This window comes from Crinia signifera, chromosome 3 (assembly GCF_055691185.1).
Source record: "Crinia signifera chromosome 3, ASM5569118v1, whole genome shotgun sequence".
NCBI classification, from domain to species: Eukaryota; Metazoa; Chordata; class Amphibia; order Anura; family Myobatrachidae; genus Crinia; species Crinia signifera.
The window spans coordinates 259,310,408-259,329,652 of NC_139219.1; the positions used below are offsets into that span (position 1 = coordinate 259,310,408).

At 47.1% G+C, this 19,245-nt stretch overlaps 2 protein-coding genes across 5 annotated transcripts in view; one reads left to right on the forward strand and one right to left on the reverse strand.

Annotated features, from left to right (window-relative positions):
* Nucleotides 1–19,245, reverse strand: part of MED12L (mediator complex subunit 12L) — a 458,604-nt gene that overhangs the window by 251,266 nt on the left and 188,093 nt on the right. The gene's annotated exons all lie outside the window — the stretch shown is intronic.
* The window catches only part of P2RY14 (purinergic receptor P2Y14), a 30,861-nt gene continuing 30,551 nt past the window's right edge, over nucleotides 18,936–19,245 (forward strand). The window contains exon 1 of the mRNA XM_083177947.1: nucleotides 18,936–19,057. The gene's annotated coding sequence lies outside the window, so the exon portion shown is untranslated. The remainder of the gene's footprint in view (nucleotides 19,058–19,245) is intronic.

Below are 19,245 nucleotides of genomic sequence, written 5' to 3' on the forward strand. Positions count from 1 at the left end.
ATTTACATTTCATTAAAAAAAGAAATCGGGTCCAAAATCGGTCGGTCGCGTCGATCGCATCGCATGCGACCAAATCGCATGCGATGCGATCGACCCGATTTTTCCGACACGACCACCCCGATGTAAATCGGTGTGGCCGTGCTAGGAAACAAGTACCTAAAATGGTCCTTCCTTTATGGACTGTCACTCCTCTTCCTCCCTCTGGATTCCCACAAGATCTCACCAATTTCTCTATTGGAAGAAAAGGGCGCCCAATGGTGCAGTATCTTCTGGTTTATTTAAATGAGTTTAAAAGCTTTAATATACGTCATGCGTACCACAATTTTCATCAGCGCTGGACTTAGATAACCTCCTGGCATAGCATAGAATCCACACTGGCAAACTGCTAACACTTTGCGGGTAGAGACAGACCCGTGCTGTGCACTCACGGTTCCCGGCTACACACTGGCTGTGTGCCGGGATGGTTTCACCACGCGGCACAGGTCTCAAGAGTCCTCTCTCCGCTCTCCCCTGCTCCGAACGTTGCGTCAGTCAGGCCACACCCCTACACATTTCGTCAGAAGACTTCGTCAATGGGGTCTATATATATATATATATATATATATATACTTGAATGAAGATGGCGGCACTTGCAGACTTGTGTAAAAATCAATCCATTTATGTGTTACAAAACTTGCAATACATTCCGACGTTTCGGGGACTAGCCCCATTTTCAAGGTGCAGAAGTGACAAACTGTAAAGAAGACTCTTACCTTATATTGTTAGAAGAAGGAAGTGTGACATATTAAGACAGTTTGGAGGGATGCGTACATTTGTATTTGTTCGCAGCGGTTGTGCAAAAATAAGCAAATGTTGCAGCAGACAGCATTTGTATTGAGTTGCCGACTAGGAGTGTCTCTGAACCCCCCGCCTGCATACAAAGAGGCAAGTATCAGGCACACTGGTCATACATTGGGGGTTATTCTGGTTAATTTGCTCGGATGCAAATTTGCATCATTACGAGTTAACCAATGGTTTGCCGGCCCACCATTCGCAAGGCACGTTCCTTTGCACTGGCTATGAATGGATGTTTTACATAAACCCTCATTTGCATGTCAGTGGGAACCTCCCACATCTTTTGACCATTGAAAGATGTGAAAGGTTCAGGCATATGTAAGGTTGCTCTGAGCAACCTGATGTATGCAAGTATGCTTGGGGGAAAGTGGGCGGGCAGCTGACATCCGGTAATGCGGGGGGCATGTGGTCAAGGCACCATTAGCATGACAATGCTGGGCATTGCCATATACTAATGGGCCAGCCCAGCGCCCCACTCCACCCCACGCACTCCAGCCGCTAATAATAGTTTGTTCGCCATGGGTGCACACACCCAGCGCATGCAAATGCACAGAAATGCGCATGCAAATGCACAGAAATGCGCATGCAAATGCACAGAAATGCGCATGCACATGTGCAGAAATGCGCATGCACAAACACTAAACATCGGCCGCATGCGAACGCATACGGCTGGCCGAACAGACCCGAATAAGGTCCATTGACCTTCTCTGTAACCCCATAGTTGTGCAGTTGGGCCGCTGGAAGTAATACACCAGAGCACTGGTGTGTCTACAGTGGGTGCAAGGAGCGCAGTGCACAGGGGGACATATTTAATTATACTCACCTCTTGGTTGGTCTGGCACCGGCAGCACAGGGGAATAAATCACTGGAAAAATGGCCCCTGCTGGTACTTCGCGTATGCGCAATAAAGGAGACCTCGCAGCACAAGCACCATAGGCTACTGTACCACTGGAGAAGAGGCGGCCGTATCAGAGCCGGTACACGGGCCCCTTACTCTCAAAGCGCCTCTGCGGCAGAGCCACTGTAACTGTGTATGGGATCACAGTCCCCCGGTTACCGCACACGCATGTCCCTTACTGTCAATCACTTTGTGAACAAATCTTCACTGCAACCTCCGTTGCAAAACCATCACGGCACATGTGCAGTGCAACTCAATTTCATGCACAGCAGTACATAATCACTTGACAACCTCGAGTGCCTCCAACTCTGAATCAGGCCTCTCATTAGCTATATTTATTTGCCTACATTATAATAATTAAGTTATGATATTCCGTCATGACATTATGGGACACTGGTTCTGTTTTACATCTTGTTTAAATTACATTGCATGTTACACATCTCAAAAAAGGTCCATAAATACTGTAAGTTTATACTACGTTTTGATAAAGGCTGAATAGTCACCTGGTACACCAGGAAAACTTCCTAAAATACACACTACAATATCCCATACCACAAAACAAGACCTTTTGTATTTGGAAGCCAAAGCGGAACATAATTATAGCAAGCCCACATTCAGCAAGAAACATCCAGATCTATCCACATCTCTCTAGCTGCTCCTCTAATCGGAAGTACAGTACCTAACATTGTCTATGCCTTATGTATTCTTACCCTCTACCTGACCCCAATGTCTCCTTAAATACTGCATATCTCAAATTGTTATAAAAATAATCAGAAAATATATAAAGATATTTGCCTTTATGATTATTCCCAATAATACACACATAGAGGTTGCTGGAGCATGATCCCTTCACACACCGACCCATTAATGGAACAGTGAGGTGTTTTATATTTGTTTTAACCCCTTTGTAACAGAGGTTTAAATGGGACTCATCCTAGGCACTGCAATTGTTCCAATGTACTGTAGGTGGAAACTTCTCTAAAAGTCCCACCCTTATAGCTGGACCCATGATGTGGCCTCTCAGTGGTTATTGTCTGGTGATGGGGGAGGGATATTAATCTACAAAATGTGATCCACCATTGCACATACATACTTAGGTACACCCTTGTTTGCAAGGGTGCATCCTTAGTAGTTATTGCCAAGGTGTGCAACAGAGAATAATATCTTGTACTACAGTATGCAAGAGAACATCCAGAGAGGGGATGTTCTTTCCCATCCTGCAACAGGGTGTAATACATTCCAGGTGCGCCAAACTCAGCCTTTGATTCAAATCAGCAATCATTTACAAGGCATGGTTGTGCCGTGGAAATGGTTGCCGCTTTCAAAAAACGTCCGGCATCCCACACCTCTGTATTATATTCTGCCATAGGTGCCGATTCTGTGGGTGCTCAAGGGCCCGAGCACCCACGGATATTGATGAAAGGGCCCGAGTCCCACTCCTGGGCCGCCATATTAACTTGCTAATTTGCGGCTACAGCACCCACTTTGCCGGACCCGCCACCTGGGAAACAGTATGCCGGGAAGAGTGTATTCTGTCCGCACAGTACCTGCACTGTGGGGGGCATTTATGTAACTGCACTGCGGGGGCATTTATGTACCTGCACTGCTGGGGCATTTATGTACCTGCACTGCGGGGGCATTTATGTACCTGCACTGTGGGGGGCATTTATGTAACTGCACTGTGGGGGGCATTTATGTAACTGCACTGTGGGGGGCATTTATGTAACTGCACTGTGGGGGGCATGTATGTAACTGCACTGTGGGGGGCATGTATGTAACTGCATTGTGGGGGCATTTATGTACCTGCACTGTGGGGGCATTTATGTACCTGCACTGTGGGGGGATTTATGTACCTGCACTGGGAGGGCATTTATGTACCTGCACTGCGGGGGCATTTATGTACCTGCACTGCGGGGTCATTTATGTACCTGCACTGCGGGGTCATTTATGTACCTGCACTGCGGGGTCATTTATGTACCTGCACTGCGGGGTCATTTATGTACCTGCACTGCGGGGGGCATTTCTGTACCTGCACTGCGGGGGGGGGGCATTTCTGTACCTGCACTGCGGGGGGCATTTCTGTACCTGCACTGCGGGGGGCATTTCTGTACCTGCACTGCGGGGGGCATTTATGTACCTGCACTGTGGGGGCATTTATGTACCTGCACTGTGGGGGCATTTATGTACCTGCACTGGGAGGGCATTTATGTACCTGCACTGTGGGGGCATTTATGTATCTGCACTGTGGGGGCATTTCTGTACCTGCACTGTGGGGGCATTTATGTACCTGCACTGCGGGGGGCATTTATGTACCTGCACTGCGGGGGGGGGGCATTTCTGTACCTGCACTGCGGGGGGCATTTCTGTACCTGCACTGCGGGGGGCATTTATGTACCTGCACTGTGGGGGCATTTATGTACCTGCACTGTGGGGGCATTTATGTACCTGCACTGGGAGGGCATTTATGTACCTGCACTGTGGGGGCATTTATGTACCTGCACTGCGGGGGCATTTATGTACCTGCACTGCGGGGGCATTTATGTACCTGCACTGCGGGGTCATTTAAGTACCTGCACTGAGGGGTCATTTATGTACCTGCACTGCGGGGTCATTTATGTACCTGCACTGCGGGGGCATTTATGTACCTGCACTGCGGGGGGCATTTATGTACCTGCACTGCGGGGGGGGCATTTCTGTACCTGCACTGCGGGGGAATTTATGTACCTGCACTGTGGGGGCATTTATGTACCTGCACTGTGGGGGGCATTTCTGTACCTGCACTGTGGGGGCATTTATGTACCTGCACTGTGGGGGAATTTATGTACCTGCACTGTGGGGGCATTTATGTACCTGCACTGTGGGGGCATTTATGTACCTGCACTGTGGGGGCATTTATGTACCTGCACTGCGGGGGCATTTATGTATGTGGAACTCTGTTGCCGTAATTTGAATATTGGAGACAACTGTGCTCCGTAATATACAGTAAATTGGTATTATTTTGTGGCCACACCCCTTCCTCATGAAGCCACTCCTCTATATTTTTGGCTTGAGCACCCAACAGCAAAGACATAAATCGGCACCTATGTATTCTGCCGCTGGTATCAGTAAATGCAAAGATGCACTCACTTAGAGTTGGCTGCCTATTTTTAATAATGGATTACCTGCTGGGGATGCCTTATTATTACTACAAATGTTATGTGCTTCCTTAAAACACATAGTATAAGCTAAAATACAGTCTAGTTTTAGTACAGGTTGAGAATCCCTTATCTGAAATGCTCAGGGCCACAAGCATTCCATAAGCGATTTTTCCGGATTTTGGAATACATTATTTTTAAACACACTTACCTGTCCCCTGGTGGTGCCCTGATGGTCCCTCGGCGTCCATGGAGTCCTCCGGAGTCCATGGCAGGCCTTTAGCTTAATCTCCAGCGTCTCCAGCGGTCCCAGGAGAGTATTGTGCGAGTTTCCAGACGCGCCGGTAACGTCACCGGCACGCGCACACACTCGCGCGCAATGCACTCCTGGGACCGCTGGAGATGATGGAGAGGATGTTGAAGGCCTGCCGTGGATGCCGGGGACTTGGTAAGTATAAAAAAAAGGGTTAGGGGGTATATAAAAAAAAAGAAATTAGAATTATTCCAAAAAACCACGGTTTTTGGAGTAATTCGGATACGGGATGCCCGGATACAGGGTACTCAACCTGTACTGCTTTTATTATGAAAAAATGTCTGTAGCGTTCGATTTTTTCTCTATTTTGGAAAGCTGGATTAATGCAAAGTATTTCTAAAACCCCTTTCAGATATACTACTCTGGATTTCATTCCCAGATTTGATCCCAGGGTTTTGGAGACCCAGGTCAATTGCAGGTGCTTGGGATCTGGGAGTGAAAACCCCGGTAGACCCTTTCAGACATACGCTAGTCCCGAGTTGATGCACGTTCATGTGAAAGGAAACAGGATTTTTGCGCACGTCTGCAAGGGGTACACTGCGGGCCACTTTTGGTGGGTAGGGCCCAACTATAGGGCCCTAACACAAGTAAATACCTATGGTTTCCTTAATTTAACCCTGCACATCCACAACGATGGGAACGATGACTAACTGAACAACTGCTACTCAATGAGGGTAGGCAAATATGGGTTAGAGGGAAAAATACACATTGGATTTAAGTTTTAACTTTCCTGCAAATTCAATAAACATCACTTTACACCACTTTGGGTAGAAGTAGAGAAGAAATACGCACACTAACAATGAACGTTATTCAGACCTGATCGTCGTTGTTCAGATTCACTAGCCGATCCATTATTTAATGACTGCACATGCGTCTGGGTCGTAGAATACATAAGTGACAAAAATCAGCAAATTCTTTTTTTTTTGCAATCTGCCTGCAGTTTGATTGATAGGAAGTTGCCATTTGGCGGTGGTAGCCAGACCATTTCTGAGAGTACAAAAAAAATGCAGACGTGTTCAGGCGTTTTCAGGGAGGGCGTGTGACATCAGCTCCAGCCTCCATCAGCCTGTCTCTGTGATTGCAGGTGTGCACAGACCGGGGAAATCATTCGATGGTGAGTGAATTGCGAATAAATTTGTAGCACAACAAACCAATCACAGACTTGCACAGGATGGGAGGTGACTCTGTCAGGGCGCGGGTAGCCGCCCTGACAGAGCAGTGCATACAGCAGTGATCAGGTCTGATCAGGCCCGATATTCACTGGAAATTGAAAGTCTGCTGAAAAACATCAAGGTATACTGGGGCAGATGTATGATCCGTCGTTATGGGGGAGAAGGGGTATCAGCGCACGTTATGTGCACTGATACCGCTTCTCCCCCATGTATGACGGCGCCAGGATGCGGTAATGGACAGGGGCGCTATGCGCCCCTGTCCATATCGGCGCTGCTATCAAAATGATAGCAGGCCGAATGTATGAACGGTCAGCATCGCTGACCGTTCTGCACGAAGCTGGGTTTGGCTTCGCCAGCATCAGGCTGGCGAAGCCCTATCTAAACAGCAGGGACAGCGCTGTCCCTGCTGTCAGCTGTGGGCTGCGCTGGGGATCTCGCGTGAACAGCGAGATCCCGCGCATGCCCAGTGCGGCCGGCCGGGGGACAGGAGATAGCGCATCAGTATTAACTGATGCGCTATCTCCAGAAAGGGACATCGCCGAAGGGGGGAGTTAACGCTCCCCCGCTTCGGCAGACAAGATGTTAATACATCTTGTCGATGTCCCTTCCTGCTTCGCCTCGCTATTGAGGCGAAGCAGGAAGTATCATAGCGGCGCGATAAGCGCTGCTATGATACATCTGCCCCAATGTGTGTGGGCACTGCAGAAATAAATAGGCTCAGAAATGAAGGGGCTGAACATTGAAGCTGGAGGAGCAGGTCAGTAAATGTTACATGTAAGCAGAAGTGGAGCATTAAGCCTCATATAGGTGAATCATTAGCATCCTATTCGATATTACTCTTTTACTCAATATTAATCATGATTTAAAAGTCCATTTATTTGTATGATTCCTAAACTTTGCCATTTTGTGGGCATAAAAGTTGTCAACATTTGCTTTCATTTCCTTTTCAGTGTGTCAGCCCGGATGTGCTGATATAAGGATTTCTGTGACATGTCTCTGTAAGCTGTTTCTGAAATGAAGATCATTTACAGTATACCATTGAAAAAACAACTACAACAAAAAAACTCATTACATTTTATTAGTACAGGACGTCAGATGTACAGTGGGATTAATCAGTGGCGTAACTTCAATGAAGTTGCCCAGAGACAAGATAGATTTGGGTGCCTCCACCTGATTTGCTACTGTCACTGTCCTGTTCCTATTGTTGGTGTGAGTAGAGAGCGAGTTGGTTGTGTATTTCATTGCTAAGCCAATATGAGGAGAGTAAGAAGTGGATGAGATATTGGAGCTGGAGATGCCTTTATCCATCAGAAGACCTTCTATGTGGAATATATTAAGGAGATATGTAAAGAGGAACATGATGGATCTCCTGTTTATATTAGCAATGCTTTGTGTGCTAATCTTATGCATATTGGCACTATACAACGCCTTGGCTACAGAACGGGAAAGGTGGCGCTGTTACAGAAGATGATCCTGAGTATGAAAGAGACGAGGTTCGCTAAAGAGACAGAGGTTGGAACTGCTCAAGATTGAAGTTGATAACTTGATATAAAGCTGATGAAATAGAACATCAAGCAATGAAGCCTGGATTGGAGTCAAATCCTGGGGAGCAATTGTTATTTTTTTTTTTTTTTTAATTGAGTCTTTATTTATCATTTCAATTTCATATCACAAAACACACAATTCATCACATCCATATACAATCAGCGGATATTGTGAACAAATATAAAAACATATACACATCACATAAAACATCACATGTAAAGACATAAACTTACACCCACTACACTGACAAGTTCACAGCCCAAGATCATGCTCCACTTTTACTCCCTTGCTACCTTACACATAAACTCTTCCTTATAAGAACTGTTCGCAAAATGAAGACCACCTACTTTACCCTTACTTGTCACCTAACGCCCCTAGCTCTTCCATCCACGCCCTCCGACCTTCCTGCCTCTTTACTTCCCTTTTCGCTATCGACCCTTGGGCTACGCATTCAACCCCTCCCATGATGTGAGGGCCACTGATCTCAAATACTCAGAAACCATACAGCAAGGAAAACCAAATAAGTAAATAAATAATAAAAAGTGACTAATTATATATACTGTACGTGTATATTTAGATACTTGCCGCTAACTATTTATTTGTGTCTAAGATGCCGAGCACTTCAAGCCCATGCAAGATTACTATGTCTACTCTTGTCATAAGAGAAAAAAAAAAAGAGAGAAGAAAAAACAAGTGCCTGATAATAGGTGACTAGATTTATAAATAAAAGAATAATTATATTCAAACATGTGTACTAAATCCATTTCTGTGCCACATAGAGTGCCGCCTTCTATACTTCGGGGTTTTCTATTCCACCCGGTTTCATGCTGGGCTCTGTCCTTAGTCCTATACATACTTTCCCTACTTCTGTGCTTATTTACTATTACCTATTACTGTTTCCTGCCTTATGGTAGGCTGATCGGTTCCAGTGTCCCCATATCCCTTGATATTTCTGGATCGAGCCGCGGGAAGCATATACAAATTTCTCATGTTCACTAGTAACGTTTACCAAGTTAATCCATTTAGCTAACACCGGGCCTTTAGAGGACATCCACTGGCGGGCAATTATCACTTTTGCCAAGGCGGATAAGCTCTTTGCCAACTGCTTCATATCCCGGGTGATTCCCCCCTCCTCCCATAGCCCCAACACCAGATTAGATTTGTTCAGGGTTCCCCTAGGGATACCAACTTGCTCCATAGTTTTAACTATCCCGTCCCAAAACCTACTAACATTATTACAGCTCCACAATAGATGTGCAAATGAGGCCTCCCCTTCTCCACACTTTGGACACCTATCAGACGCAGAACCATCATATTTTTTCATTTTTACTGGTGTTATATAGGTCCTGTGCAGAATATTAAATTGAACCTGCTGTATCCGCATGGAGTTAGTCGCAGATTTAGGGCCCGCCAGTGCCGTCCTCCACCCAATCTCATCAAGCTGAGGAATATCCTCCATCCATTTTACCCGTAGGTCCCCCAACTCCTCAGTTTGTAAATAGGAATGTAAAAAACGGTACATCTTAGACAATCGTTTGCCCATCTCTAGTTGTTTAATAAATTTCTTACAGGGGGATTCCTCCATTGCCCTCAGATCACTTTTACTATATTGGGCCATAGCACTTCTTACTTGTAGATATCTATAGAACAGTTCCTTCGGTACGTTAAACTCAACTTGTAACTGCATAAAGGACTTCAATACCCCTTCTTGATACCATTGGCCTATAGAGCTAATTCCGTAGCGATTCCACATCCTCCCTCCCTGTTGTTCCTTTAATTCTTTCAATGTATGGAGGGAAAATATAGGGGTATCCGGATCTAGACTGTCATATTTTGTTAACTTACAAGTCCATCTCCAGACCTTGACGGCTTGACTAATAATTGGAGGAAGGTCCCTACGGAGCCCCCTCACCATCAGTCTCTGGATAGGAGTGACTTCAGGATCCGAATTCTCCACAAGTTTCCGTAATTCCCATGTGACCTCCCCAGATCTAACCCAAGAGCAGATGTGGACCATTTGGGCCGCCATATAGTAAATCTGGGAGAGCCAGACCACCCTTTTCTCTGTCTCGACACAAGATGTCCCTCCTGACTCTAGGTTGCTTATCCCGCCATATAAATGAGGAAACAAGGCTATTTATCTTCCTAAAGTACTCATCTTTAATAAAGACTTGAGACTGTTGGGCGATGTATAAAAATTTGGGCAAGATTGCCATCTTAACAAGATTGACCCGCCCAATTTGGAAGATCGGAAGCCTGGTCCAGCTCCGAAATTTAGTCCTTAAATCCCTAATAAATGGAATATTATCATCTGGGATAAAGTCCACTGAATTTCTGGCCATACAAATGCCCAAGTAACGGAACTTTCCTACCTTTTTTAATTGGATATTAACCTCAGGATCAATCCTCTCTTCATTGCCTATTTGGATATAGTTGGATTTGTTCCAATTCATAGTCAGGCCTGAATATTCCCCAAAGTCCTGTATATATTTTATTATCTTAGGTAACTCACTAGGATCCGCCAGTCCCACCAGCAGGTCGTCAGCATATAATGAGACAAGGTTTCTGCTGGGTCCTGCTCCATTCCTCTCGCCCCCCAGAGCAGTTCTTAATATGCAAGCCAGGGGTTCCAGCACCACTGCAAACAGCAGGGGGGAAAGGGGACATCCCTGCCATGTTTCTCTGGAGAGAGAGAAGGAGGGAGAGGTATACCCATTAATAGTCATCCTGGCTTTCGGATTCTGATAAAGCAGTGAAATCTGCTTAATAAACCTCTCCCCAAATCCAAATGCCCGCAAAACGCTCCATAAAAATTTCCATTCGACCGAGTCGAATGCCTTGTTCGCATCGAATAAAGCGAGCACTGCACCCGAACTTTCTTGCTCAACGTTTTGGAGGTATGAATAAGCCCTTCGCAAATTTATCATTGTAGATTTCCCTGCCATAAAACCTGTCTGGTCGGGGTGGACTATTTGATCTATTACTTTCTTTAATCTATTTGCTAGTATTTTAGCATATATTTTGGCATCAGATGATATTAATGATATGGGCCTAAACGATGGATCTCCTGTTTATATTAGCAATGCTTTGTGTGCTAATCTTATGCATATTGGCACTATACAACGCCTTGGCTACAGAACGGGAAAGGTGGCGCTGTTACAGAAGATGATCCTGAGTATGAAAGAGACGACGTTAGCTAAAGAGACAGAGGTTGGAACTGCTCAAGATTGAAGTTGATAACTTGATATAAAGCTGATGAAATAGAACATCAAGCAATAAAGCCTGGATTGGAGTCAAATCCTGGGGAGCAATTGTTACATTTGTATTTACATTTTAATACTGTTTATATAGAGCTACCTGCTCCTATCCCCCAGTGGGTGACTCTCCTCCTGCTGGCCTCTAGTTCCAGGCATCTACCATCTCCCTGCAGGCTTCCATGCTGCTTCCGGCACTCCTAGGCCCTCGCCACTGATGCCTCAAACCTGCAGGTTCCAGTTCTTACCTTCCAGTTGCAAACAGCCTACTGCCGCCTGTGTTCCCCCATTCCACCAATGAGAGCGTCTCTCGAGCCCTTCTCCAAGTACCTATTAATGTGATGCTACAGTATGTGGGAAGACCAAGCAAGATCAGATCCTATTTTTATGAAGCTGTCACAGTTGTAGAAGAACTGGCTGCTTTCATTCAGCTGTAACCGAAGGCCTTTACAGGCTGTTACGTATCCTGAAGAGCCAGTGTAAGCCATCACTGTGATATTGGGCTAATTTCTGCAGTGTATCCAGGGAGCATGAACAGATTTTGATGTGCTATAGGTTTGATAAAATATTTCTTTAATACATCAAACATGTGCTTTGTGTAATATTACATTCCTATGTAGGGGCTTTTGCCAGTGTGTGTGTGTGTGTGTAGCAGTTACTAGTGTATACAATCAATGAATAAGGGTGATGGCAGTCACAGTGCATGACAATGGCCGTGGGGAGAAGCTGGGCAGATGAGAGACCTAGGTGGGGATAAGGCTGGGGAGAACAAGGGTGTTGTGTTGGAAAGATGCAGGAGGAGATGAGGGAAGATGGTGGTGTTGACATACAAGAGGGGATGGTAATGGAGTGTTGCAGGGGAGATGGTGCTGATGAGATATAAGGGGGGCCTGCAAAGATGAAGGGAGGGATGGCGCTAGTGGAGATATTGGAGAAACCTGCTGCGATCCCATTTCCAACTGCAAAAGCAGCCTCCCCCCAAAATGTACCAAGCTCTGGACCTTCCTGCACTCTCCATTGGCGCACACATGGTGGAAGGCCGGGCATGGACAGCTCTGGGCTGCTGAAGAAGAAAAGAAGTGATTGCATTAGCGATCAGGTCACTGTTTACATAATGCAGAGACTGGCTTCTTTCAGCGTCCCTGTACCTTCAAGTGTATTCTAATAAACCTGTCAACCACGTTGTTCAAAAAAGAGCAAAATAACATTCTTATGTTCTAGAATCATTCCTCTAAAGTTACTGTATCCCAAAATGTAACTGAATCCTGTTTTCTGAAATGTCCCGAAAGACAATAGTTTTAATGCCATATTTATTTAGACTTTTTTGCTCTGCATTCAAATATCATAAATGTTTTATACATTTAGACAAAGATTATTAGGGTCTTAACGTTCTCTATAACAGCAAAAACTGTGGCAATCTCATTTTCATACCAATTGGCAACTATTTAGGGGGTCCCCCAAAAATGATCATGAAAAAAAAAAAAAAACACCCTAATATACAGGTTAGTTACTGTACATCATCATCGTCTGTGCAGCAGGAGTGATCAGATACAGTATGTCTTGTACTGTATAACGTCGTTCATAAACCTTTTTTCTGTCCACACAAACACAGAAGCAATATGTAATAAATCAGATCAGTGGTCGAAGTGGGGCGGTATGGGACGGTATGTCATACCGTCACCTTTCCTCCCCTGACCCGGAAATGCCTTTTTTTTTTACACTAAACAGTTTTCAGGCCAGGGCTATCTATGTGACACCCCAGCCTGGAGTGCCCCGTTCCTTACAAGGCACCCAGCGGGGAGCATAATAAGAGGACCCCGCATGCAGGAGGCGCAGGATTGGCGCCGCGACGTAAAGCAGCACCTGACATCTGACCCCGTTTTCCTGTTGGATGGGGAGAGCGCGCACGCGGAAGGAGGAAGAGGGGAGGTCTGAGGAAGGAGGAGAGCGGGTGACCCGGCCGCGTGAGGAGGGACGGCGTGCACCGGGGACGAGAGAGAGCAGCAGCCGGCCAAGGGGGCAGAGAAGAGGAGCAGCCGTACAGCAGCAGCCAGCGTTGGGAGCCAAGAGAGTGGGACAGCGCGCTCCAGCGGGAGGAGTCCAGTGTGGTGTGCAGCAGACTGCAGGGGTGACTGAGTGCACCCCCCGGCAGAAGAGGGAACCTGACAGCCAGCCGTGCAGACATCAGGGGACCGAATAGTGACGAGCAGGAGCCTGCAACTAGTTCCAGACTACAGGTACTTGCTCTGCGCGCCACCCCAGGCAGACGGCAAACGCATCTTCATGTGTTCTTCCCAGCACACCCAGAGATCCCCAGCCCCCACCTCTGAGGGTTAAGTCGGCACTTGTATTGTTGGCACTGTGGGGGCATTGGCACTGTGGGGGCATACTTGCTGGCACTGTGGGGGCATACTTATCGGCACTGTGGGGGCATTGTTGGCACTGTGGGGGCATTGTTGGCACTGTGGGGGCATACTTATTGGCACTGTGGGGCATACTTATTGGCACTGTGGGGGCATACTTGCTGGCACTGTGGGGGCATACTTGCTGGCACTGTGGGGGCATTGTTGGCACTGTGGGGGCATTGTTGGCACTGTGGGGGCATACTTATTGGCACTGTGGAGGCATACTTATTGGCACTGTGGAGGCATACTTATTGGCACTGTGGGGGCTTTCTTGCAGGCACTGTGTGGGGCATACTTGCTGGCACTGTGGGGGCATACTTATCGGTACTGTAGGGGCATTGTTGGCACTGTGGGGGGCATACTTGTTAGCACTGTGGGGGCATTGTTGGCACTGTAGGGGCATACTTATTGGCACTGTGGGGGCATAACCGGCACTGTGGGGGCATGTGTATCTGACAATGTGATCACGCCCCTTTATAGGCGACCATGCCCCTTTTCCAGTGACCACGCCCCCTTTTCTGGAGCGCGCGTGCCTTCGGCGCGCGCATAAAAAAGTCCTTTGTTTTTCCATACCCCCACTTTAAAATTTCCACTTCGAGCACTGCATCAGATGATATATTGCATAGTGTTGGTCCCCTGGGCCCCACAATTTCTGATGGCAGCCATGATGGGACGCATCAGTGAATGCCGGTTCTGCCTGTTGCAGATGGCTGACTCTTGTGAGTCAGACCCTGAACCACCAGCCGTTTCACACACAGGGAAGCGGGAGCCCTGCCAATTCACTGCAGGCTCTCGTCCCTGTGGACTGTCTGGGAGCGCTAGCTACATCATTCTGAAAAATACACACACGTTTTCCCTTTCTAGACTTGGATGATCTTACGCCGCTGTACATATGTGTCGTTTTACAAGGCTGACCGGGCAGCATTAATAGACAAATAATTTGTCTCTGAGAGCCAGCTATTTCTGTATGGGTAAAACAAGTATCATGCACATTCCTAAATATCAAAATCAGATTGTGGGAGACTTTATGACGATAATAAGGATTATTTATAAATCAATTTAATCCAATTTACCAATACAAATCTGTGTTTAGATCACAGTGACAGGAACCCATCCTGAAAAAATGCACATAAAACCACATGTACTATATTTTGGCCAATGTCCTGAGTTTGCCCCTTTTGCACCATTCAGATTTCAGACATACTGTACCATATTGTACAAGGGAAAGTGCTTTTATATGCACACATAAACTATACCTCCCAACATTTCTAGTGTTAAATGTGGGGGCGTGACTTAGCAACCAGGGGGCGTGGACTACACGTTGTGTCACTCCTGTGAGGCCACGCCCCCATTTTCCCAACTTAGTGGGCATGACCAGCGCTCTGAGAGCTGCTGGCCATAACCCCAGCCCCTAAGCCTCTGAGAATAGATGCTGAGCTCAGTAGAGCAGTGGGGCCTCCCAATTGCCCCCCACCGGAGCACACTGACGGCCCTGGGCACAATAGGGGACCATCCCCAAAATATGGGATGCTCCCATGAAAATTGGGACAGTTGGGAGTTATGCATAAACCAATATAATAAAAGCAATAAAATCAGGGGCAGTTTAGGGGAGGAGGGGACCTGTGTGCAGTGTTCATGTACGGTCCACTCTATCTGATTCTAATGGGGGCATTTATTTGGCCCTGCTAAATTAATGGCTGCAAAAAATGTGGCAATCCTTGGGCTTTAATTCCTGGGGCTATTCAATTACAGCCTGTTTTTTTGCCTGTCACCTGCCCAGGGCCGGTCTGGGACCAGAAATCGGCCCTGGCATTTTCAGAACACAGGCCCACCGAAAGCAGACCTGACCCTTGCGCGTTGCCGCGCTGCAAAAAGGGGCGTGGCCTCACAGAAAGGAGGCGTGCCATCAAAAAAAGGAGGCAAATTATGGGATTTTAGATGGGGTGGACTGCGCACTCTATGGGGGATGTGAGTGGACTTATGTCTCCTGTGTTTGCATGCAGATGGGTGGCGTGCACACTGCGCTGTTAACACCAATAACCGGTGGGCGCTATGTGCGATGCGGCTGTGTGGTGAGAGGGATACAGATGGGCAAGGGGCGGCACCCCACACCTTGCCTCTTACCCTCTTCCTGGTGTGCGCTGCGGCTCCGTCCGTTACCCGGCTGGGCAGGAGATAGCTCGTCCTGGGGTAGGAGGCATCGCGGGTGCGGTGCGCACTCCACTGCCGTGCACCTTCCCGTGGCCGCGCGTTGAGATGACGTCTGTATCCCCACTGATGGGGTGACAGTGCTACTGAAGGATGCCGGCCTGCGGGACTTGGCGCATAGAGCATGTCACGGCCACGTTGGTGCGCTCAACTAACTGGGTGGAGGAGACTTGGTGGTGCCTTGTTGGTGATGTGGTCTGTAGCTGTAGTCTCCAGCATCCTTCAGTAGCACTGTCACCCCACATCATGACGGGTGGCGGGGGGGGGGGGGGGGCAGGGGTGGCGTGGCTGCAGAAAGTTCTAAGGACCTCTTAGTTCTAAGAACTTTCTGAACAAAATTTGCCCACAAGTGCCAGATGGCCAGTCCGGCCTCCACGTGCCCAATACCTACAGGGCAGGGATAAACAGGAGACTGCTGCTGCTTAGTTCATATTACCACACAGCAGCTTTTACTGGGCAGAGACTTATTCTCTCTCTCCTAGGGCAGGATGAACCAAGCAGTTGCTATACATCCTGCCACACATCCAAATCATACTAATCGCATATATACTAACATATGCGATTAGTATTGCAAAGGGCAGCTCTTGCGATGAGAACTGCCCCTTGAAAAGCAGCAGGTGGGGGGTGAGCGGGTCTCCGCGGCTCTCCCCCTCCTGCTGTGCCCAGCAGCCTCCTGCTCAGACGTCTTCAGGGGCTGCCAGGCTCGGCCTCCTCTTCCCTGCACCCAGGAGAGTTGCAGGGAGGAGAAGGTCACTGGTCCGAACAGCACAGCAGGATGCTACCCATACATCAGATGAGGGGAGGGGCAGGCGTCAAGGGGCACAAAAGGAAGCCCATAGGCGTAACCCCACGTGGCAAAGCCCTGGCGGTGGGTCTTTACTGCATACTGTATGAAAATGCGGTAAAAACCTTGAAAACATTTTTTTTTTTTTTATTATGTTTATTGGGTTTTCCATTTTTAAGCATACAATTCACAAAGTTGTGATGTTACAAGTTTGTGATAATAAAAAGATAAAGAACATGGCAAAAGGAGTTAGTATCCGAATTTGACAGAAGTTTGGGTACATACTGTAGGTAAGCAATTTACATGGAATATGATTACATATATACAGATTTTTTTTACCGCATTTTTTGTTTCGTGCATCTCGCCCCCAGTCTGGTTTTATATTCCAGTCTGCCTTGAGCTAAATAGCCACACTGGGAAGGCTAGATTTGGTTTAGAAAACCAAACTAGAAGATTTCTAGAAGCAGTCTAATAGGGGGTAGGGTCAGATTAAGAGGTGGTGTTATGAGGGTAATGAGGTTATGGGGCGGGATACTCCCTTCTCAGAAAAGCATATATAAAATGTAAACTGTCAAAATTTTTTCGATGCTATATATGTGGGTTCCCCCAATGCAGGTGAGGTGAGAGAGGGGTGGGTGAGAGCTAAAGATGAAAAAGAAAAGGAGATGGGAGAGAGCAAAAAAGAGGAAAGAGACCCAGCAATGCCCTGTTGTACAATAGCAGCTGCAGCTCTCCCGAGCACAGGGTCTCCGTTAAAAGGCACAGGTAGCCTGGTTCTCTTGAGAGCAGGGGATCTTACAAGTGGCTCAGGCAGCTGCTGCTCTCCCGTGTGCCGGGTCTCCACCTATGTAGGGGGAAGGGTGACACGGGACAGTGGCACAGTCACTGTCAATGCTGGAATATATAAATAAAAAGATGGGAAAAAATAAAAAGGGAGAGCCCACTGTCCTGGTCCAAGGCCAGGACCCCATATCAAGTTGCATTCCCTGCACCCTCTGTAGTTGTGCCACTGTTTATGCTACACACCATAATGCCTGTTAACGGAGGAGAGCTGACAGACCCTGGCGGCCAGAGGGATAGAAGGGAGATTTTCTTTCAATAAACAGGTATTGGGGGGGGGGGGGGGGGGTTGCTGAAGGGCTGTTTGAAACTTTTGTGGCGGGAGGGAGGGGGGTGTAGTATTTTTGGTTACACTCTGATGGAGACTGGGCACCTAGCATGGGGCTAATGAAGGTCCTTATGATGCTTAAGATAGCGGTGTCTGCAGCTGCTGAAAGTGGGTGTCCCAGATTTTCTGCATACAGAAGCACTAAGGCAAAAGATGGGTGCCGAACGCGGTCCCGACAGTTGGGATCCCGACAGTCATTTACCCGACGTCGGGATCCCGACTGTCGAAACGCCGACAGCCGGGTGCCTGACGGCCACCTGCTATTTTCCCTCGTGGGGGTCCACGACCCTCATAGAGGGAGAATAGAATAGGTGGCTCACGTAGCGAGCCACCGTGCCCGCAAGGGGCTTTGTTGCGCTCGCCATGCTGTCTGAGTCTGGCCAGTCGGGATCCCGACGTCGGGCTAATGACTGTCGGAACCCCATACCACACCCGCAAAAGATACATTGCTAACACGATTGCAGCAGCTTCTGAGGAACCAGAACCTCAGCTGGTCTCTCTCAGGAAAGCAAAGTCTGATGTTTGAATGTTGGTGCAAATGTATCTTCTCCGCACTCAGCGAAAAATGCCACCAAGCCCTATGTCTCTTCTCATAGGCTGGTTTCACAGCTTGCAAACCTGCAGATGCTGTAATCTTGGCCCATAAAGCACTTCCCCACAAAACCAGCTATATATTTGCAAAATTACCCACATGATGTTACAAAACTACATTTGCACTGTGGGTGTGAAATTATGCAACCCACCCCCACAGATTCCTAGTCATCAGCATCTTTATAAAAAAAAAACAATTATTAAATAAAATCTCTGAACAAACCTCCTTCTTAATAGTATTATAAAGGTGCCCATACACTACTGTGATTTATCTCATTTGCATAAACTGCATCCTCATAATAGTAGAATGCCGCGCGGGGCGCTCGCGCGGCATTCTACTATTGATAAAGTTGGGAGGTATGCTTAAGATGCAATACTGTATGTATGCATCATTTCAGGGTTGCTTTTTGGCTGAAGCACAGCAAGGATAAAGGATTATAGCATCCGGGGAAGACTTCAAATTCATTGTCAAAAATGGGCAACTTAGTTGAGTTCATAAAGCATTCACATAAAACATTGGCTTGCTTTTTATATCACCAATAAGTGAACGGTACAGTTGTTGTTATACTCTGGGTCATACAGTACAGAGCTTTATTTGTATACTGTAGCACTGAGCAGAGGGGGAGGAACTAAGCCGAAGCTAGCAGTGTGTCTGAAATACACAGCCGAGTTTCCTCTCATGACTGTGGAAAGGTTGGCAAACACCTGTATTGCGGATTATACACTACATTAAAGCAACGTGCTGTGGAAGGTAATGTCCCCTTTTCCTTTTTCTTTATTCTAATAGAGATCTACAGTATTTGTGTCTTCCAGCTGCTGAAATTACTACAGCAACTAAAATAACAATAATTTCAGCAATAAAATGTTACTAACTCAGATTTTCCACTTGTGGATTAAATTCTGAGACATTATTGTAAGTAAACATAAGCATTGTGCATC